Source organism: Heterodontus francisci, unplaced genomic scaffold (assembly GCF_036365525.1).
Source record: "Heterodontus francisci isolate sHetFra1 unplaced genomic scaffold, sHetFra1.hap1 HAP1_SCAFFOLD_538, whole genome shotgun sequence".
NCBI lineage: Eukaryota > Metazoa > Chordata > Chondrichthyes > Heterodontiformes > Heterodontidae > Heterodontus > Heterodontus francisci.
In genome coordinates, this window is record NW_027140490.1 from 533,808 (window position 1) to 557,016 (window position 23,209).

Genomic DNA, 23,209 nt, shown 5'->3' on the forward strand with positions numbered 1-23,209 from the left:
GCATACATTCAGCAGCACCAGGAATCCCCTCTAGTATTTTTAAAAGAACCAGGCTTCCTGGTCCTGAATATTGAGGGATATTTGACATTCAAGAAGAATAGGATGCTCGGTAAATGTGGAGGGGTGGCACTGTTAATCAAGGATGGTGTTGGGGCATAAGTTCGAGATGACCTCGGTTCAGGAGATCAGAATGTCGAATCGATTTGGGTGGAGGTGAGGAATACCAGGAGAAAGAAGTCACTAGCAGGAGTGGTCGACAGACCTCCTAACAGTAATCACAATGTAGGACATCGTATACAAGAAGAAACATTGTTTACTTGTGATAGACATACGGCAATAATCATGGGTGATTTTAATCTACATATAAACTGGAAAAATCAGATTGGGAACAGTAGCCCGGATGAAGAGTTCATAGAATGCTTTCGAGGTAGTTTCTTGGAGCAGCACGTTCTGGAAACAACCAGAGATAAGGTTATATTAGACTTCGTATAATGTAATGTGACAGGATTAATTAATGACCTCAGAGTAAAGGCACTTCTCGGTAGCAGCGACCACATTATGACTGAATTTTACATCCAGTTTCAAAGAGAGAAGAGTGGATCTATGATCAGTATTTTAAACTTGAATAAGGGCAACTATTTGGGCATGAAAGTTGAGCTCGCTGAAGTGAACTGGGTTACTAGTCTTGGAGATAGATCAATAGAGAAGCAGTGGCAGACATTTAAGGGGATATTTCAGGAATACTCCATGATAAGTATATTCCTACTATCAGGTGGAGGACCCACCAGCGGTTTAGTAAGAAATTACGGAAAACATCACACTTAACGAAAAGGCAGATAATTGTGCAAAGATGAGTGGCAGTTCAGATGATTGGTCAGAATATAAAGAACAGCAGACAATGGCTAACGGGTTAATCAGGAGAAAGACATTCGAGTATAATAGGAAGCTAGCTAGAAATGTAAAAATGGATTGCAAGAGTTTCTCCGTGTATTTAAAAAGGAGAAGAGTAAGTAAAAAGAGCGTTGGTCCTCTGGACAGTGAGAATGTGGAGTTAATAGCAGATAAAAAGGGAACAGCGGATGCAATGAACAAATATTTTGTTTCTGTCTTCACTATCGAGGATACAAGAAACATTCCAGTAGGAGCTGTAAATCAGGAGGTGGAAGGAAGAGAGAAACTTGGTGAAAATACCAAGCTTTACTGAGCAAACGTATGGAGTTGTGGGCTGAAAAGTCCCCGGGTCCTGATGGGCTTCATCCTAGAGTCTTAAAAGAGGTGGCTAATGATGTAGTAGTCGTGTTGTTGTTAATTTTTCAAAGTTCACTAATTTTGGAAAGGTTCCATCAGACTGGAAAGTAATAAATATAACCCCTCTATTCAAGAAGAGGGGGATACAGAAAGCAGGTAACTATAGGCCAGTTAGCTTGACAACTGTCGTGGGGAAGATGTTTGAATCGATCATTAAGGAGGCTTTCGCTGGGCACTTAGAAAAACTCAAGGTAATCGCGAATAGATAGCATTGTTTTGTGAAAGGGAAGTCATCTTTAACCAATTTATTGGAGTTCTTTGAAGGAGTAACATGCGATATGGGTAAAGGGGAGCCCTTTGACATACTGCGCTTGGATTTCCAGAATGCATTAGACAAGGTGCCACATAAAAGGTTATTGTGCAAAGTAGGAGCTCATGGTGTAGTGGGTAACATATTAGCTTGGATCAAAGTTTTATTGGCCAGTTGCCGAAAAGAGGGAGTATGCATGAATGGGTCCTTTTCAGATTGGCAAGATGTGACAAGTTGAGTCCATCATGGGTCTGTGCTCAACATTTTACAATTTATATGAAAGACTTAGATGAGGGAAGCGATGGCATGTTAGCTAAATTTGCAGATGACTCAAAGATAGGTAGGAAAGTATGTTGTGAAGAGTACACAAGGAGGTTGTAGTCCAATATAGATAGGTTGCAAAATTCCGAGGTGCTGAGGGATCTAGGTTCTGTAGTGCATGAGTCACAAACAGTTAGTAGGTAGGTACAGCAAGTAACAAAGAAGGCTAATGGAATGCTCTCCTTTATTACAAGAGGAATTGAAAATAAAAGTCAGCATGTGATGCTTCAGTTATACAGGACATTGGTGAGACCACATCTCGAATACTGTCTGTAGTTTTGGTCTCCTTATTTAATGGAGGACGTGAATGCTTTGGAGGCGGTTCAGATGTGGTTTACCAGATTGATACCAGGAATGAGCAGGTTGTGTTCTGAGTAAAGGTTGGACGGACGGTCTTGTTTTCACTGGAATTTAGAATAGTGAGGGGAGATTTGACTGAAGTTTAAAAGAACCTGAAAGGCCTTGACATGGTGAATGAGGAAAGGATGTTTCCTCTTGTGGGTGATTCCAGTACTAGGGGGCACTGTTTCGAAATTAGGGGTCGCCGCTTTAGGACAGAGAGGAGGAGAACATTTTTCTCTAGAGGGTTGTGTGACTTTGGAATTCTCTGCCACAGAAGGTGGTGGAGACGGGGTCATTGAATATTTTTAAGGTGGAGACAGATAGATTCTTATCAGGCCAGGGAATGAAAGGTTATCAAGGTTAGATGGGAGTATGAAATTCGAAACACAAACCGATCAGCTATGATCTGATTGAATGGCGGTGCAGACTCGAGGGGCCGAATGGCCTACGTCTGCTCCTAGTTCATATGCGTGTATTTTTTACTCAGCTTGCATGTGAGGTGCTTTTGACTTACTTCTGTTATTGTAAAGTTAGTGGAGGTGCTGTGGATGGTTTTCTGGAGGTTGCGTTGTGAGTTTCTGCAGACATTCATGGAGGACAGAGGATTTGCTAACCGAACTCTGGACGAGTTATGGGGACTGTAGTTACATGACCTACAAATGGAGCAGAGGCTAGAGAGGGGAAACTCTGTAAATTGGGAGGAGGAGGGGGCTCTGCCCTACCCACCCCGGGTTCTCCAAGAGCAAACAGAGCAGTGGTCCTAACATCGAGCCCTGGGGAACACCAGTGCATACTCACCTGGAGTCTGACCAACAACCTTTCACCATTTCTCTCTGTTTACTTTTCACTAGCCAATGTTATATCCACAATATCACTGTCTCTTTAATCCATAGGGTTCAGTTTTCCTAACCTGTCTTTTGAATGTCATTTGATCAACCACCTTTTGAACATCCATATATATAACTTCAATCACACCACCCTCATCAGCCCTCTCCATTGTTTTATCAAAGAACTCCATCAAGTTTACCTCACCACCACCTCTCTCCACTCCTCCACTGTTGTTAAATTATCAGACTGCTTATGCAACATCCAGTACTGGATGAGCAGAAATTTCCTCCAATAAAATATTGGGAAGACTGAAACCATTGGGCTGGATTCTATTGGGCTCCTGATGTAGGTCTCCATGGAGCCACACATCGGGATTGCTGGGCCTGATCTTTCCAGCTGTGCAGAGGCTCGTGGCTCCCCGCCCCCTCCCCCCACCCGCTCGGCAGCGGTACCCTCCTTTAAATATTTCAATAAACTTAATGTATATATTTCAGTCCAATTCCCTGTGATCTTACTGACAGCCCGGGATCTTCCATGCAGCGGCTGACACTCACACACCTTCATAATAAAAGCAAAATACTGCAGATGCTGGAAATCTGAAATAAAATCCAGAAATGCTGGAACCACTCAGCAGGTCTGGCAGCATCTGTGGAAAGAGAGGCAGAGTTAACGTTTCGGGTCAGTGACCCTTCTTCTCACACACCGTCGCTTTCCCGTCCAGGGAAAGCCAGCACCACAGTGGTGGGGAAGGGGGGAAAGTAGGATTTTTAGAGTACTGATGGGGTGGGGGGTGGTGGCTGGTGCTTGTGGCGGGCGTGGTCAACTCTGCATTAATAGTGTAGGGGAAGAAGGGGCCAACTCTACACTTTGGACAGTTGTTGGGTTGCGAGGGTACTCGGCAGTTTAAGTCTTTGGCGGGGCTGGTGGGAAGGCAACTATACAATGTAAGTTTTTTGGGGGAAATGGGCAACATTTTATTTGCAGTGCACTGGCGGGGGTGTGTGTACGGGGTTAAACTTTGCACTTTTTGTGGCAGGTCTGGTTGCCCTTTAAAAATGGCACCAGTGTCTGTACAGAGACAGCTGACAGCACTACTGTTGTCGCTGAGGCCGTCCCTGTTACGTGATTGGGGGTGGAGTGGGCGGCCCCTTCACTGTATTAAAATGAGCCGTCGCCTGCTACATCACAGTGGCACAGCAGACACAGACTGCACATGTGGGCCACCAATGTTTCGCACTCCGCTGGGGAGAATAAAATTCAGCCCCTTGTTTTTGCTTCCCGCTCCAATCTCCCTTCCCTAGCTAGCAATTCCTTCCTTCTTCCTAGTAACTGTCTGGGATTACTATAGTCTGTTCACAACCTTGGTGTCACATTGGACCACAAAATAGGCTTCTAACCTCATACTGGTGCCATCACCACAATCGCCTATTTCCATCTCTGTAACATCACCTGACTAAATCCCTGCCTCAGCTCATCTGCTGAAACCCTCATTCAAGAAAAGAGGCGCTGCTGGATCTGCTACTTGGGAATGAGGTGGGCCAAGTGGATCAAATACCAGTAGGGAAGCACTTAAAGGACAATGGTCATTACGTCATAAGGTTTAGGCTGACTACATAAAAGGACAAAGGGTAAGAATAATTAACTGGGGGAAGGCCAACTTCAGCGGGGTAAGAATGCAGCTGGGGAAAATAAATTGGAGTCAACGATTGGCAGGAAAACAATAGCTGAACAATGGGCGACCTTCAAAGAAGAGATAGTTTGGGCTCAGTCAAGGTATATTCCTTCGAAGGGGAAAGGTAGTGTAAACAAATCCAGAGCTCCCTGAATTACAAAAGAGGTGAGTGACGTAGAGATTAAGATGAAGAAGAAAAAGTGTGCTTATGACAGACGCCAGGTAGACAATCCTACTCAGAACCAGGCAGAGCGGAAGCATAAAAGCAAGTAAGAGAAGTAAAATAGAATATGAGAAGAGTCTGGCGGCTAGCATTAAATGGAGTTCCTAAGTTTTCTATAGACGTATAAACAGTAGGAAAAGGAGGAGTTGCACCAATTAGGGGCCACACAGAGGATTTGCACATGCATGCAGAGGGCATAGTTGAAGTATTAAATGAATACGTTGCATCTGTCTTTACCAAGTGTAACAAAAGTGATTCTTTTTTGGTAAAAAAAAAATATTTCTAAAGGCATTTATGGTTCAGCTGAATAAATGTTAGACCGTTTTTTAATTAAAAATTGAACCACCAAGAGGTCACTGAGAGGGAGCTGGACTGGCAACAGAGTTACTGGTTATCACAAGGCTCGGGTTGGAGATGGATCCGAAACCCTGGTAGCGGGCAGAAAAGTGATAAGTTCTCCTTTGATTAGACAAGCCCCTTCGTCGCAGAGAACACCTGGGATGGACAGAAAAACTGACAAGCTTTCTGGTTGTCGGTCAGTGTGTGTGGTTTTACCTTCTGGAAGGAGATAACGTCAAGTCTGAAGAAAAAGTCAAGAAAGCAGAGAAGACCACAACCCAGCTCATTTTCCAGAAGTTCCAGAACAGACCATGTGAAGTCCACGGAGTTGAGTCATCTTGTTTCCTGTTTGAAGAATGCCTGCTAAAAATAATTCTCAATGCCGCCTGAAGAGAACTGTTGTCTGGTAACCTGGATGTGTGTGCTCAGAAGTTAGACTGCATGCTGGTTTGGAACAACATAACTCATCTGCTGTTTCCTTCAAAATGGGCAACTAGTTAACCCAAATGCTTTTTGTTTGTAACAGAGCTCTGATCGAAAAATCTTTTTTTTAGATCTTGTTTTCGGTTAACCAGTGTATATGTCTGTGTTTGAGTTTTAAGGGACTAAGGTAAAAAAAAGTAACTTTAAAATTTGGTTCTGGTTAAAAGGGACTTTGAAGTTTGGTTAAGGTGGGAAGGGGAAGTTAAAAATTAATTGTTGGATTTTTAAAAATTTGATCTGTGTGATATTGTTTTACTTCATTTCCAGTTGGGACTTTTTTATTCGATCCTGGGATGTAGGCATCACTGGCTAGGCCAGCATTTATTACCCATCTCTCCATAACCCTTGAGAAGGTGGTGGTGAACTGCCTTCTTGAATCGCTGCAGTCCATGGGAGGTAGGTTCACTCACAATTGTGTTAGGAATGGACATCCAGGATTTTGACCCAGCGACGGCGACGGAATGGCGATATAGTTCAAAGTCAGAATGGTGTATGACTTGGAGGGGAACTTGCAGATGGTGATGTTCCCATGCATTTGCTCCCCTTGTCCTAGATGGTAGAGGTCGCGGGTTTGGAAGGTGCTTTCTAAGGTGCCTTGGTGCATTGCTGCAGTGCATCTTGTATACGGTACACACTGCTGCCACTGTGCGTCAGTGGTGGAGGGGCAGCATGTTTGTGGATGGTGTGCCAATCAAATAGGCTGCTTTGTCCTGGATGATGTCGAGCTTCTTGAGTGTTGTTGGAGCTGCAGCCATCCAGGCGAGTGCAGAGTATTCCATCACTCTCTTGACTTGTGCCTTATAGATAGTGGACAGGCTTTGGGGAGTCAGGAGGTGAGTTACTCGCTGCAGGATTCCTGGTCTTACACCTGCTTCATTTATGATAAACTGTTAATTGTTTAGATCAGTAAAGTGTGTTCTATTGTGATGAGAATAGTGTATCTGATGGACTGTTTCAGCAAGTGGGAAAATGAGAAAAAAATGCTGTGACCTGTGGAGAAGCTGGACTGAATTAACAGTGCACACCTCTCGCCTCGGGTCATAACACAAGGAAGAAGGTACAACACAGGCAATGGCGAAAGAGCAGGTAATTAAGAAACAAGAAGGGTTTAAAATTGATAAAGTGGACATATTAGATAGGCTGTCTAGAGGTAAAGTGAATAAAGCACCAGGGCCAATGAGGTGCATCCAAGGATTATGAGGGAAGTGAGGGTGGAAATCGCAGAGGCACTGGCCATAAATTCTCAATCTTCTTTCGACTAGGGGTGATGCCGGAGGACTGGAGAATTGCAAATATTACATCCTTGTTCAAAAATGGGTGTAAAGATAATGCCAAGAACTCCAAGCCAGTCAATTTAACTGCAGTGGTGGGGAAACTTCTAGTAATAATAATTCGGGACAAATTAATAGTCACATGGACAAATTCGGGTTAAGTAAGGAAAACAGCATGGATTCCTGAAGGGCAAATACTATTTAACTAACAGCCTGGAGATTTTGAGAAGGTAACAGAGAGGGTTGATGAGGGCAATGCTATTGATGTGGTGTATTGTATTTACAAAAGGCATTTGATACTGTGCCACATAACAGACTTGTGAGAAAACTTATAGTTCATGAATGAAAAGGGACGGTAACAACATGGATACGGCTTTGGCTGAGTGGCAGGAAAGAAATAATTGTAGTTTGTGCATGTTTTTGGGGGGCTGGAGGAAAGGATGGAGGTCCCCAGGGGTCAGTGTTGGTAACCCTTGATTTTCCTGATATATATTACAAGAGCGACGTCTCAATTCATTCCATCTTCGCTGCCTCCGGAGAATCCTTGGCATCAGGTGGCAGGACCATATCTCCAACGTGGAAGTCCTCGAGGCGCCCAATATCCCCAGCATATACACCCTACTGAGTCAGCAGCGCTTGAAATGGCTTGGCCATGTGAGCCACATGGAAGATGGTAGGATCCCCAATGACGCATTGTACAGCGAGCTTGTCACTGGTATCAGACCCACCGGCCATCCGTGTCGCTGCTTTAAAGACATCTGCAAACGCGAAACGAAGTCCTGTGACATTGACCACAAGTTGTGGGAGTAAATTGCCAGTGATCTCTAGTGCTAGCAGATAGCCAGAATGGCGTGTCTGAAGAATGGCAAGTCGAAGAGACTTAACAGTTGGCAGGAAAAAAGACAAAAGCACAAGGAGAGAGCCAACCGTGAAATAGCCTCGACAACCAATTTTATCTGCAGCGCCTGTGGAAGAGCCAATTCACTCTAGAATTGGCCTTTATAGCCACTCCAGGTGCGGCTCCACAAACCACTGACCACCTCCAGGCGCTTATACATTTTCTCTCGAGACAAGGAGGCCAAAGAAGGTAACTGACCAAGACCATGGTGTTCAGGGCACAAATTCAGAGTTTGCAGATGATACGAAACGTGGAAGCATTGTGAACTGTGAGGAGGATGGTGTTGAATTTCAAAAGTACTTAGACAACTTGGTGGAATGGGCAGGCAGGTGGCAGATGAATTTCAATGCAGAGAAATATGAAGTGATTCATTTTGGTAGGATGAATATTGAGATAATGTAAAATAAAGGGCACCATTCTAAAGGAGCAGAGAGACCGAGGTGTATATGTGCATAAGTCATTGATGTTGGCAGGAGAGGTTGAGAGAGCATTTAATAAAGCATACAGTATCCTGGGCTTTATTAACAGGGACATTCAGTACAAGAGCAAGGAAGTTATGTTGAACTTATATAAAACACTGATTCAGCCTCAGCTGAAGTATTCTGTCCAATTCTGGGCACCACACTTTAGGAAGATTGTGAGGGCATTGGAGAGAGTACAGAAAAGATCCATGAGAATGCTTCCAGGCATGAGGAATTTCAGTTATGAAGATAGACAGGAGAAGTTAGGATCATTTTCCTTGGAGAAGAGAAGGCTGAGAGGTGAGTTGATTTGATAGAGTTGTTCAAAACCATGAGGGGTCTGGACAGAGGAGATAGAGAGAAACTGTTTCCACTCGTGAAAAGAATCGAGAACGAGAGGGCACAGATTGAAATTAATGGGTAAGAGAGGCAGAAGTGACATGAGGCAATACTTTTTCACGCAAGGAATGGCTAAGGACTGGAATGTACTGCCTGAGAATGTGATGGAGACAGGTTCAATTGAAGCATTCAAAATGCAATGAGACTGTTATCTGAAAAGGAAGAATGTGCAGGGTTATGGGGAGAAGGCGGGGAATGGCACAAGGTTAATTGCTCTTTCGGAGAGCCGATGTGTACATGATACACTGAATAGCCTCCTTCTGTGCTGTAATAATTATGTGATTCCCTGATTCATGCATTTGTTACCTCTGTGCATAACTATTTCAACTCACTCCTGGCTGATCTCCCACATTCTACACTCTGTAAACTTGAGGTCATCCAAAACTCTGCTGCCCATGTCCTAGCTCACACCAAGTTTTCTTCCTCTATCACTGACCGACATGGCTCCCAGTCAAGCAATGTCTTGATTTTAAAATTCTCATCCTCGTTTTAAATACCTCCATAGAACAAAGAACAAAGATAATTACAGCACAGGAACAGGCCCTTCGGCCCTCCAAGCCTGCGCCGATCCAGATCCTCTATCTAAACATGTCACCTATTTTCTAAGGATCTGTATCTCTTTACTTCCTGCCCATTCATGTATCTGTCTAGATACATCTTAAAAGACGCTATCGTGACCGCGTCTACCACCTCCACTGGCAATGTGTTCCAGGCACCCACCACCCTCTGCGTAAAGAACTTTCCACGCATATCCCCCCTAAACTTTTCCCCTCTCACTTTGAACTCGTGAACCCTAGTAATTGAATCCCCCACTCTGGGAAAAAGCTTCTTGCTATCCACCCTGTCTCTCCCTCGCATGATTCTGTACACCTCAATAAGGTCCCCCCTCAACCTCCGTCTTTCTAATGAAAATAATCCTAATCTACTCAACCTCTCTTCATAGCCAGCGCCCTCCATACCAGGCAACATCCTGGTGAACCTCCTCTGCACCCTCTCCAAAGCATCTACATCCTTTTGGTAATGTGGCGACCAGAACTGCACGCAGTATTCCAAATGTGGCCGAACCAAAGTCTTATACAACTGTAACATGACCTGCCAACCCTTGTACTCAATACCCCGTCCAATGAAGAAAAGCATGCCATATGCCTTCTTGACCACTCTATTGACCGGCGTTGCCACCTTCAGGGAACAATGGACCTGAACACCCAAATCTCGCTGTACATCAATTTTCCCGAGGACTTTTCCATTTACTGTATAGTTCACTCTTGAATTGGATCTTCCAAAATGCATCACCTCGCATTAGCCCTGATTGAACTCCATTTGCCATTTCTCTGCCCAACTCTCCAATCTATTTACATTCTGCTGTATTCTCTGACAGTCCCCTTCACTATCTGCTACTCCTCCAATCTTACTGTCGTCTGCAAACTTGCTAATCAGACCACCTATACTTTCCGCCAAATCATTTATGTATATCACAAACAACAGTGGTCCCAGCACGGATCCCTATGGAACACCACTAGTCACACGTCTCCATTTTGAGAAACTCCCTTCCACTCCTACTCTGTCTCCTGTTGCCCAGCCAGTTCTTTATCCATCTAGCTAGTACACCCTGGACCCCATGCGCCTTCACTTGCTCCATCAGCCTACCATGGGTAACCTTATCAAACGCCTTACTGAAGTCCATGTATATGACATCTACAGCCCTTCCCTCATCAATCAACTTTGTCACTTCCTCAAAGAATTCTATTAAGTTGGTAAGACATGACCTTCCCTGCACAAAACCATGTTGCCTATCACTGATAAGCCCATTTTCTTCCAAATGGGAATAGATCTTATCCATCAGTATCTTCTCCAGCAGCTTCCCTACCACTGACGTCAGGCTCACCGGTCTATAATTATCTGGATTATCCCTGCTACCCTTCTTAAACAAGGGGACAACATCAGCAATTCCCCAGTCCTCCGGGACCTCACCCGTGTTTAAGGATGCTGCAAAGATATCTGTTAAGGTCCCAGCTATTTCCTCTCTCGCTTCCCTCAGTAACCTGGGATAGATCCCATCCGGACCTGGGGACTTGTCCACCTTAATGCCTTTTAGAATACCCAACACTTCCTCCCTCCTTATGCCGACTTGACCTAGAGTAATCAAACATCTGTCCCTAACCTGAACATCCGTCATGTCCCTCTCCTCGGTGAATACCGATGCAAAGTACTCGTTTAGAATCTCACCCATTTTCTCTGACTCCACGCATAACTTTCCTCCTTTGTCCTTGAGTTCTCTAGTTACCCTCTTGCTCCTTATATATGCTCCCTATCTCTGTAATATCCTCCAGCTCCACAATCCGCCAAGATATCTGTGCATCTCCAATTCTGGCCACTTGTGCATCCCTGATTTTCATCACTCCACCACTATTATCTGCACCTTTAGCTAATGAGGCTCCAAGTTCTAGAATACCCTCCCTTCACCTCTCCGCTTCTCCACCTCGCTTTCATCCTTTAACACGCCCGTTAAAACCTACTTCTTTGACCAAGCTTTAAACTAGTATCTCATTTTCGGGAAGCACCTTGGGACATTTCATTATGTTAAAGGCGCTATATAAATATAAATTGTTGTTGAAGTTTGCCAAACATGATTTGTTATTGCCAGACCCCTGCTGCTTCTTGTTTGTTATCGTATGTTTTTCAAAGAAACGAATATATTTCTCCTGGGTTGTGACCCCATGAAATTTCTCCAGTAGTGATGCGTGTCTGACTGCTCAGTAATTACAGGGTTTACTCTATCTCTCCTTTTCTAAACAGGGTGTAACAATTACAGTGCTCCAGTCCTCTGTCATCGCTCCCATATCCACGGAGGATTGAAAGATTCTGGCCAGTGCCTCTACTATTTTCACCATTCCTTCCCTCAGTAACCCTCACGCATCCTGTCCAGAGTAAATTTTCTGCTTTATTGTGGTATGCAAGGTGTCGGAATGAAAGAGGTTAACGGAATCTATTTGCTCAGTGACTGTAATTAATGTCACTCTCTATGGAACCTAATTATTTCACTGGAGGTGCTCCATCTTCTAATAGTAAGGGACTCTTTTCAATGTGTTTTCACATAGTGTGAGTGGGAGCATCATCCCTGACACTAATAAGGACCAGCGTCTCCAGAGAGAGGGGGAGGATAGATCAGAATCTGAGGACAATAGATTGGAATCTGACAATAATGGGTCAGAATCTGAGAACAATAGATTGTAATGTTACAAAAATGGGCAGGGGGTTATCCTGGGATCTTGACACTCTTTCTGCGTATTATGATCGGCTACCATTAGCATCTCGCATCAATTACGCAGTGAACATTATTCAATACATTTACTATCTCATCCTCGCTATCGTTGGTGTTCCTGGTAAGTCTCTATATCCAGCTCTTCATTCTCTAAACCATGTTAAACTGCATTACTGTACTTCTCATTTACTCTGCCCTTGCTGATTTTGGTATCCCTCCAGCTATTATCTTTATATAACCATTGCTATCCGCATTATGGTTTGTGTAATTTAATCTCTCATCTTTGCTTCTGTTGTTGCCCCGGTAAGACTCCAGTTCCAGCCATGAGATATGTAAACCTTGCTTCACTGAAATACTGATTTGGAATTTATTTATTTTTTTGAAGACTGAAGCTAGTGTCATTGGTCTCCATAAGAAACTTCATACCCTATATGTGAACCACTTACCTTTCACTGGCCAGTGTCTGAGACTGAACAAGACAGTCTACAACCTCAGTAGTAATTTAAACCTGAGCTGATTTCACCTCCATATTCTCTCCATCAACAAGCATGCCTACTACCACCTCTGCAATAACTGCCATCTCCACCTCGGCCTCAGCCCATCTGCTGCATAAACTCTCATCTGTGCCTTTGTTAAATCTACACGTGACTATTCCAGTTCTATCATGGTCACCTTCCCAGTTATAAACCTCCATAAACCACAACCCAGCCTGCGGCGTTTTCTCAGTGAACATCAACGTCAGCTCGAGGAACAACACCTCATTGTCCGATTAGGCATTCTACAGACTTCCAGACTGAACATTGAGTTCAATAATTTCAGATCAAGACTGGCTCTTTTAATTATTTCGCTTTATCATTTTTTTTGCCATGTCCTGGCCTTAAACTGGATTTTTTTATGTTGCTGCTTTTGGCTTGGGCTGTTCATTATTTTGTCATTTAACACCTTCGCTGCACTAACGCTTTGTCTTTCACCACACCACAAGCACACTCTCTTTGCCTTTGCCCCATGACCTCCTTGTCAGTTAATCTCTATGACCCTCTGTCCTTTCAACACCTCCTTTTTCTCTTTTGCCCCACCCTTGCTTTATTTCCTTAAAACCTGACCTTTCTAACCTTTGCCAATTCTGATGAAAGGTCACAGGCCTGAAGCGTTAACTCTGCTTCACTCTCCACAGATGCTTCCAGACCTGCTGAGTCTTTCCAGCACTTTTTGTTTTCATTTAAGACTTGTAGTGGAGTTCCCCAGGGATCAATGTTGGGATCGTTTCTCTTCCTGACAAATATTAATGACTTGGACCTTGGTGCACAGGGCACAATTTCAAAGTTTGCAGATGATGCAAAACTTGGAAGCATTGTGAACTGTGAGGAGGATAGTGTAGAAATTCAAACGGACATAGACAAGTTGGTGAAATGGACAGACAGGTGGCAGATGAAGTTCAATGTGGAGAAATGTGATGTGATTCATTTCGATAGGAAGAACATGGAGAGGCAATATAGAATAAATTGTACAACTCTAAAGGGGGTGCAGGAGCACAGGACCTGGGTGTATATATGCATGGGTCATTGAAGTTGGCAGGAGAGGTTGAGAGTGGTTAATAAACCAGACAGTATCCTGTGCTTTATTCACAGCAGCATGGAATGCAAAAGCAAAGAGGTTATTTTGAACTTGTATGAGACACTAGTTTGGCCTCAGTGGCAGTATTACGTCTAGTTCTGGGCACCACACTTTAGGTAACGTGAAGACATTGGGGAGTGTACATAAACATTCACAAGAATGGTTCCAGAGATGAAGAATATCAGTTATGAAGAGAGACTAGAGAACTGGGAACATTTTCCTTAGAGAAGAGAAGGCTGAGAGGAGATTTGAAAAAAAGGTATTCACAATTATGAGGTGTCTGGACAGAGTGGATAGGGAAAAACTGTCCCCACTCCTGAAAGGTTCTAAAACGAGAGGGCAAAGAATAAAAGTAATTGGTAAAAGAAGCAGAAGTGACATGAGGAAAACTTTTTCACACAGCGAGTGCTTCAGATCTGGAATGTGCTGCCTGAGAGTGTGGTGGAGGCAGATTCAATCGAGGTAAACAGGAGGAAGTTGGATAGCTGTCTGAAAAGGAAGTTTGTACAGAGTTACAGGGAGAAGGCAGGGGAGTGACACTAGATGAATTGCTCTTTTGCACAGCCAGTGCAGACACGATGGACTGAATGGCCGCCTGTAACAATTCTGTGATTCTGTGACAGTTGACCACGAAATGAGCTTCCACCGTTATATTCGTGCCATCACTATCACCACCTATTTCCACTTCAATAACATTGCCTGATTTCACCCCTGTCTTAACTCATCCGCTGCTGAAGCTCTCAGTCATGCTTTCATTACCTGTATACTGGACTATTCGAACTCATTCTCCCACATTCTACTATCTGTAACCTTGAGGTCATCTAAAACTCTGCTGCCTGTGCCTTAACTCACAGAAAGTCTCATTCCCCGATCACTGACCTACATCAGCTCACAGTCAAGCAATGTCTTGATTTTAAAGTTCTCATTCTTGTTTTCCAATCCCTCCATTGCCTCACCCCTCACTAACTCTGGAATCCCCTCCAGCCCCACAAACCTCTGAGATATCTCTGCTTCTCTAATTCTGGCCTCTTGTGCATCCCTGATTTTAATTACTCCACCATTGTGGCCACACCTTCAGTTGCCTCGGCCCAAAGCTCTGGAATACGCTCCCTTCACAGCTCCATCCCTCCATCTCTCCACCTCGCTTTTATCCTTTAAGACACTCCTTTAAAACTTGCCTCTTTGACCAAACATTTGGTCACCTAACCTAATATCTCCCTTGGTGGTTAAGTGTTATACTTTGTTTCATAATGCTGCTGTGAAGTACCTTGGGATAAGTTCTTGCTGAACTTTGCCAGACATGAATTGTCATTAGCATATCCATGCGGCTAGAAATTTATTATGCTATGCTTTTCCAAGCAAATAATATTTCTGTCCTGGGTTGTGAAATTTCACCACCACTGACGTCAGATTGACTGGACAGTACAGGGTTTACCACATCCCTCCTTTTTGTAAACTAGGTGTATAATTTGCAGCCCTCCAGTGCTCTGTCATCACTCCTATATCCAGAGAGAATTGACAGATTCTGTGCAGTGCTTCTTCCATTTGCACCATTCCTTCTCTCACCAACCCTCAGAATTCCCATCCAGACCGGGTAAATGTTCTAGTTTATTGTGATACAAAAAGTGTTGGATTGAAAGGGGTTCACTGAACCTGTTTGTTCAGTGACTGCAATTAATGTCAGTCGCCATGGACCCTAATTGTGTCACTGGAAGATTTCCCTCTTCTATTAATAAGGGACTCCTTTCAATGTGTTATCACATAGTGTCAGTGGGAGTATCACATCACTCCCGGCACTAAGAGGGATCAGCGGCTCTGGAGAGAGGAAGAGGAAAGATCATAATCAGAGTACAATAGATTGGAATGTTACAACAATGAGCCGGAGTTTCATCTGGGAGTTTAACTTTCTTTCTGCAGATTATGATCAGTTCTCATTAAACATTCGGATCTATTACTCACTGAGGAATATTCAATACATTTACTACCCCTTCCTGGCTATTATTGGTGTCCCTAGTAAGTCTCTGTATCTAGCTATTAATTCTATAAACCATGTTTAACTGCATTACCATTCTTGTCATTTCCGCTGCCCTCATTGCTGCTGTTGCTATTCCTGGCAAATTTCTGTCCCCAGATATTAGCTCTATAAACCATTGCTATGTCCATTAGAGTGCTTGTAATTTACTCTCCCATCTTTGCTGCTGTTGCTGTCCCTGGTAAGTCTCTATTTCCTGCTATGAGATCTGTAAAATTTGTTTCACTGAAATAATGTTCTTGCTATTTAAATTTGGGAAGAGTGCAGTTGTCATTGGTCTCCATAAGAAATTCCATCCACTATCCATGAACCATGATCTCCTCATTGCCAAATATCTGAGGCTGAACCAGACAGTTTGCAACCTCTGTGTTCCATTTAAATCTGAGCTGAGTTCATCTCCATATTCTCACCAACCCTGCCTACTATCACCTCTGTACTAACACACATCTCCACCTCTGCCTCAGCCCATCTGCTGCATAAACATTCATCTGTGCCTTTGTTAAATACACACTTGACTATTCCAAGTCTATCCTGGTCACCCTCCCATTTATAAACCTCCATAAACCACAGCCCATCCAGAACTCTGCTGCCTGTATTCTAACTCACACCAATCCCGATCACCCATCACCCTTGTGCTCACTGATTTACATTGACTCCCAGTCTGGCAGCACTTTAATTTTATTATTCTCATTCATGTGTTTGAATCCCTCCATGGCCTCACCCCTCCTGTTAGTCCCATTCCCCTGACTGTTCCCATATTCCTTTTGGCCTTCTAGTATTTTCTTCAATTAGCTTTAAAAATAAACTTCACCCCCTCTTTATTCTCCCATTGACCACGATTTTCAGCTCCACAGCTCCACAGGGCCCAACGTCATGGACGCTTGGATCCATAAAATGGTATGAGCTGAGCTGCCGGTCACTTGCAGTGCTCCATGCTGGACAGGGATTTAGTGCTGGACAGGGATTTAGCCCGGGTTTATCAAGCATGTGCTGGTAGTGTGAGGAAGGGTCTGAATATGGTGCCAATCAGCCATTGCAGCAGCTTTGATGTATGTCTTTGAAACTTGGCCTGTGCATGTCCACTGACCGCCTGTGTTAGTCATTCTCAGCTGAACATATATTCAGCAGCACGAGGAGCCCCTCTAGTGTTATTTAAAAGGACCAGACATCCAACTTACAGGTGAGGGGCTTTTGACTTACTTTTGCTATTGTAAAGTTAGTGGAGGTGCTGTGGATGTTTTTCTGGAGGTTGTGTTGTGAGCTGCTGCAGACATTCAGGGAGGACAGAGGATTTGGTGACCCAACTCTGGACGAGGTATGGGGACTGTAGTTGCAGTGTCTCTGGGTCTGTAACTTGACCAACAAATGGAGCAGAGGATGTTGAGAGGGGGTGCTCTCTAAAGAGGGAGGAGGAAGAGGCTTTACCCTACCCACCCTGGGTTTTCCAAGAGCACTTTCCCTACCTTACCTGCCCCAGGAGCAGTGTGTGAGGTGACTCTGATTCAAAAAGGAGTTAGTCACAGAGCGGTGTCACCTCCTGCAACACATGGAGCCTCACACCAGAGTGATGACGGAGCTGTCAGTGGACGTTAAGATCACAGTTTCATTGAAACTCTATGTATTTGGATATTTCCAGGCAACAGCAGGAGACATATCCAGTATAGAGTAGTAGAGGTTGATGGAGTCACAGCGTCATTTACGACACATAAGGAGGCCATTCGCCCATCATTTCCGGTTCTATGTGGAACAATCCAGTCAGTCGCAATCCCCTGCTCAATCCCCGTAGCCCTGTAAGTGCATTTCCTTCAGGTTCCACCCAGTTTCCTTTTGAAGTCATTGATTGTCTCGGCTTCCACCACTCTCATGGGCAGTGAGTTCCAGATCGTTACCATCCACTGTGTTAAAAAGTTCTTCCTCATATTCCACCTGCATCTCTTACCCAAAATGTTCCATTTGTGACCCCTAGTCCGTGTTTCATCACGGGAACAGCTTTTCCTTCAATATCTTATCTAAGCTTATAATAATCGTGTACACCTCTATCAAATCTATCTCAATCCCCATTGCTCCAGGGACAACAAATCCAGCTTCTCCAAACTAACCTTGTAACTAAACCCCCTATCCCTGAAACCATTCTGGTAAATCTCCACTGCACTCTCTCAAGGACCTTTTCATCCTTCCTAAAGTGTGGTGATTAGAACTGGACAGAGCTCCCTAGTTGGTTTCTAACCAAAACATTACAAAGTTTCAGTGTAGCATCTATAACAGCATACCTGGCACAAAAGAAAAAAAAACGGGAAAGGTAGCCAAATTATGGCTTTCAAGGGAAATTAGAGATAACATTAGATCCAAGGAAGAGGCACACAAATTCTCCAGGGAAAAAAAATACAACAGACCTGAATATTGGGAGCAGTTTTGAATTCAGCAAAGGAGGACATAGGGATTGATTAAGAAGCAGCAAATAGAGTACGAGAGTAAGCTTGTGGGGGCATAAAAACTGACTGTAAAAGTTTCTATAGGTATGTGAAGAGAAAACAATTGGTGAAGACAAATGTAGGTCCCTTACACTCAGAAACAGGGGAATTTATTATGCGGAACAAAGAAATGGCTGACCATCTAAGTGACCATCTACTTTGATTCTGTCTTCACAAAGGAGGACACAAATATCAAACCAGAAATGTTGGGGAACACAGGGTTTAGTGAGAGATAGGAAGTTAAATACATCAGTATTAGTAGAGAAATGGTGTTGGGCCTGATAATCTTAATCCAAGAATAATTAAGGAAGTGACCCTAGAAATAGTGGATGCACTGGTGGACATCTTCATAGATTCCATGGACTCTGGAACAGTTCCTACAGATTGGACGGTAGCTCATGTAACCCCACTCTTTAAAAAGGGATATATAGAGAAAACAGAGAATTATAGACCAATGAGCATGACGTCGAAAGAGGGGAAAATCCTGGAGCCATTATCAGAGATTTTATAGCAGAGCACTTGGAGAACAGTGGTAGAATTGGACAAAGTCATCATGAATTTACGAAAATGAAATCATGCTTGTCAAATCTACTGGAATTCTTCGATGATGTAACTAGTAGAGTTGATGAGGGGGAGCCAGTGGATATGGTTTATTTGGACTTTCAGAACGCTTTTGACAAAGTACCATATAAGAGATTAGCGTGTAAAATTAAAGCACATGGGATTGGGGGTAGTTTATTGTGATGGATAGAAAATTGGTTGCCAGACAGGAAACAAAGAGTAGGAACAAACGGGCCTTTTTCTGAATGGCAGAACGTGAACAGTGGGTACCACAGGGATCGGTGCTAGGACTCCAGCTACGCACAATATATATTAATGATTTAGATGAGGGACCTAAATATAATATCTCGAAATTTTCAGATGACATAAAATTGGGTGGGAGGGTGAGTTGTCAGGAGGAACCATAGAGGCTTCAATGTGATTTGGGCAAGTTGAGTGAGTGGGCAAATGCATGGAAGATGCAGTATAATTGTGGGCAAATGTGAGGTTATCCACTTTGGTAGCAAAATCAGGAAGGCAGATTATTATCAGAACTGGTATAAACTGAGAGAAGGGAATTATCGGTGTTCTCGTACACGAGTTGCTGAAGGTATGCATGCGGGTGTAACAGGCGGTAAAAAGGCAAATGGTACGCTGGCCTTTATAACGAGAGGATTCGTGTACAGGAGCAGGGATGTCTTGCTGCAATTATACAGAGCCTTGGTGAGGTCACATCTGGAATATTGTGTTCAGTTTTGGTCTCCATATATGAGGAAGAAGGTTCTTGCAATCGAGGGAGTGCAGCAAAGGTTTACCAGACTCATTCCTGGAATGGCGGGACTGATGTATGAGGAGAAATTGAGTCGGTTAGGATTATATTCGCTGGGGTTCAGAACAGTGAGGGAGGGATCTCATAGAAACCTGCAGAATTATAATCAGTCTGGACAGACTAGATGCAGGAAGGATGTTCCCGATGTTGGGGTGTCCTGAACCAGGGGTAACAGTCTAAGGATAAGGGGTAAACCTTTCAGGACTGAGATGAGGAGAAATTTCTTCACCCAGAGAGTGGTGAGCCTGTGGAATTCGCAACCACAGGGAGCAGTCGAGGCCAAAACATTGTATGTTTTTAAGAAGGTGTTAGATATAGCTCTTGGTTCTAAAGGGATCAAAGGATATGTGGAGAAAAGATTACTGAGTTGGATGATCAGCGATGATCATAACGAATGGCGCAGCAGGCTCGAAGGACAGAATGGCCTACTTCTGCTCCTATTTTCTATGTTTCTATGTTTCCCTGCTTTTGTATCCTTGCCTCCAAGATCTGATATGTTTTACTAAACACTCTCCTAATATGTCCTGCCACCTGCAATGATAAATGCATATGGAGCCCCAGGTCCCTCTGCTCCTGCACAATGTTCAGAACTGTGTCATTAAGTCTATATTGCCTTCCTATTCCTTCTGGCAAAAGGCATCACCTCATACTCCTCTGTATTAAATTCCACCTGCCATTTCTCTGTTAATTCTGCTGGATTGTCGATATCCTGTTGCAGGCAGTTTGTGTCATCCTCAGTGTTTGCCACGCGTCCAAGTTCGGTGTCATTGGCAAGCCTTGAAATTCTGCTCTGTATTCCAAGATCCAAGTCATTTATATATAGCAAAAAAAAAGTGGTCCTAACACTGACCCTTGGGGAACATCACTGCCTACCATCCTCCAGTCTGAAAAACAACCATTTAACACTACTCACCCTTTTCTTTCCATCAATCAATATTTGATCCAATTGGATGCTAATCCATGTGATTCAATTTTGTTATCCAACATTTTAGAACATAGAACATAGAACAGTACAGCACAGTACAGGCCCTTCGGCCCACGATGTAGTGCCGAACCTTTAACCTACTCTAAGATCAAACTACCTACACACCCTTCATTCTACTATCATCCATGTACCTATCCAAGAGTCGCTTAAATGTCCCTAATGTATCTGCTTCTAGTACCGCCGCTGGCAGTGCGTTCCACGCACCCACCACTCTCTGTGTAAAGAACCTACCTCTGACATCTCCCCGAAACCTTCCTCCAATCATCTTAAAATTATGCCCCCTGGTGATAGCCCTTTCTGCCCTTGGAAAATGCCTCTGGCTATCCAATCTATCTATGCCCCTCATCATCTTGTACCCCCTCTGTCAAGTTACCTCTCATCCTTCTTCGTTCCAATGAGAAAAGACCGAGCACCCTCAACCTTTCTTCGTAAGACATGCACTCCAGTCCAGGCAGCATCCTGGTAAATCTCCTCTGCACCCTCTCTAAAGCTTCCACATCCTTTTGTGTGGTACTTCATCAAACGCTTTCTTAAAATCCATGTAGACCATTCACCACATTCTTTTCATCAACCTGCTCTGTTACTTCATCAAAATAAATTCAATTAGTTCATGAAAGCATGATCTGCTTTTTAAAAATCCGTGCAGACAACCCTTAATTAACTCAAACATCTCCTAGTGTGTGTTGATTTTTTTCCCGCTGATTTAGTTTCTAAAACCTTCCTCACCACTGATGTTAAACTAACTGACCAGTAGTTGCGAGGCCTGTGTGTTGTCCATTCCCATTGATAATTCTGGGAGGTGAGGGTGACCATCTATGTCATCGTTTTTTCGCTCAGCAGGGAGAAGCAGAATGAGAGATCACGTGGCTTTGTCAGGATAGCGGGAATCCTGATGGTGTAGGTGTCTCTGCGGGGGCCCCATGTCAATGGGGAGAGGTACAGGAACTGAAAGAACTCTCACTCCATTAATGAACAGTTGGTGTGTGAGCATGCCCAGTACATCATGTTGGTGAATGTTCACTACCCTGTCAGCAGCCACCATACCTTCATTCTGAAGCAGTCAGCCATTCTCAACATTTAGGGCTTCCAAACAGAACCAGAATGTGGCTCCTCGGAGGCAAAGAAAAAAACCGTCTCGACGCAGCTCATGTTTCTACATCCCCAAACCACCTACCACCACCACCCAACCTCCCACAATTAACATGTGTATAATGTGAGCAATGGAGTCACCAGGAACATGGTGGGACAGACCATCGGTGTGATGAAGCAATGCTTCCAATGTCTGAACCGCACGGGGAGAGCCCTCCAGTACACACTGAAGCAGGTGTCCAAGTTCATGGTGTTCTGCTGCACCCTTCATATCATCACCATCATGAGGACACAGGCATGGGAACCAGGAATCCGGAGGACACCTCAGGAGGAGGAGGAGGACGCAGGGAGGATATTTCCTGGACGCCTTCGAACTAGACAGGCTGTCGGAGAATCCCTGCTAAGATTTTGTTTCCCATAGGACAACTTCCCTTTCCCACCATGGATCCCCCATTCTCCACCATTTCACCCATCTGAGACGCCCCATCACAGAGTCCCCTTGGTCAGCATCCTGTAATAAAAACCACCAACATAAACCTTTTCATTAACATCTTTATCCAACAACACATCCAATTATACAAAAGGAAAATGGAACTATTCACCCTTGTATATTCCCTTAGTCTCTGTCTTGTGCGTTCCCTCGATTTGCCTCGTGCTCCCCAGTGTTTCCCTAGTGACTGCAGCATGGCTGGTGGAAGACTGCTGACTTTCATTCGGGGAGACTGCAGATGACCTTGCAGGATGTCCTCGAGCAGCTCTGGGCCTTGAGGGCTTCGATTCAAACTGTACCACCTCGACATAGGCAGCAGCCCAGTAATGTTCTGATCTGAGTCCTGTGTATTATAACACGTTTGTGACCTCGCTGTCCGGGAGCTGCCACATGCACAATCCTTTCCCCCTGCCCTGGCTGCAGTTCGTGCGTTTTCCGTGAATCAGCATGTGCAGATTCCGACTCTATACCAGCCTCTAAGGCACACACAGTGGAAGTATTTGAGCTGGAGGCTGTCAGTATCAGACTAAGTGATGGGGCTTCACCATCAGTCCTGTGCTGATGCTCTCTCTCTGTCTCCTGGAGCTGCTGTGACTGGGAAGCTGGCAGTTTTGGGGTACCGTTGGGAAGTGTAAAATCAGAAGGATCGTATTGGGATGAGAGATTGTGGGTGGGTTGGAAAGCAGGAAGTCCATGATCCCACCATCTGCAGCTTGTACATCATCCCAGTCAGCAGGATGTGGGGGGAGGTGGGAGTTAAGAAGGGGCATAAGGCAGGAACATAGCATCATCCTGAATGCTCTCGGCGATGCCGGATGCCACGGGCTCTGTCACAGCCGGTCCCATGATGTGAAGAACCATCTCCTCCCTCAAGCTCAGGGGATGAAGGTATGCCTGGCACTCGCCGGTTCACTTGCTGCTCCCTGTGATTATGGGTCCCCTTGTCCTGCAAGAAAGAAGGCAGAATATTAATGATTGTGTTGCACTGTGTTTTGATGATGTGCCTGCCATAGCTGAATAGCTGGAGGTAATTGGAGGCAGTGAGAGGTGGGTGTGAGGCTGCTATCAGTACAAGGTGTGTGAGGGTGAGGTGGAGTATGTG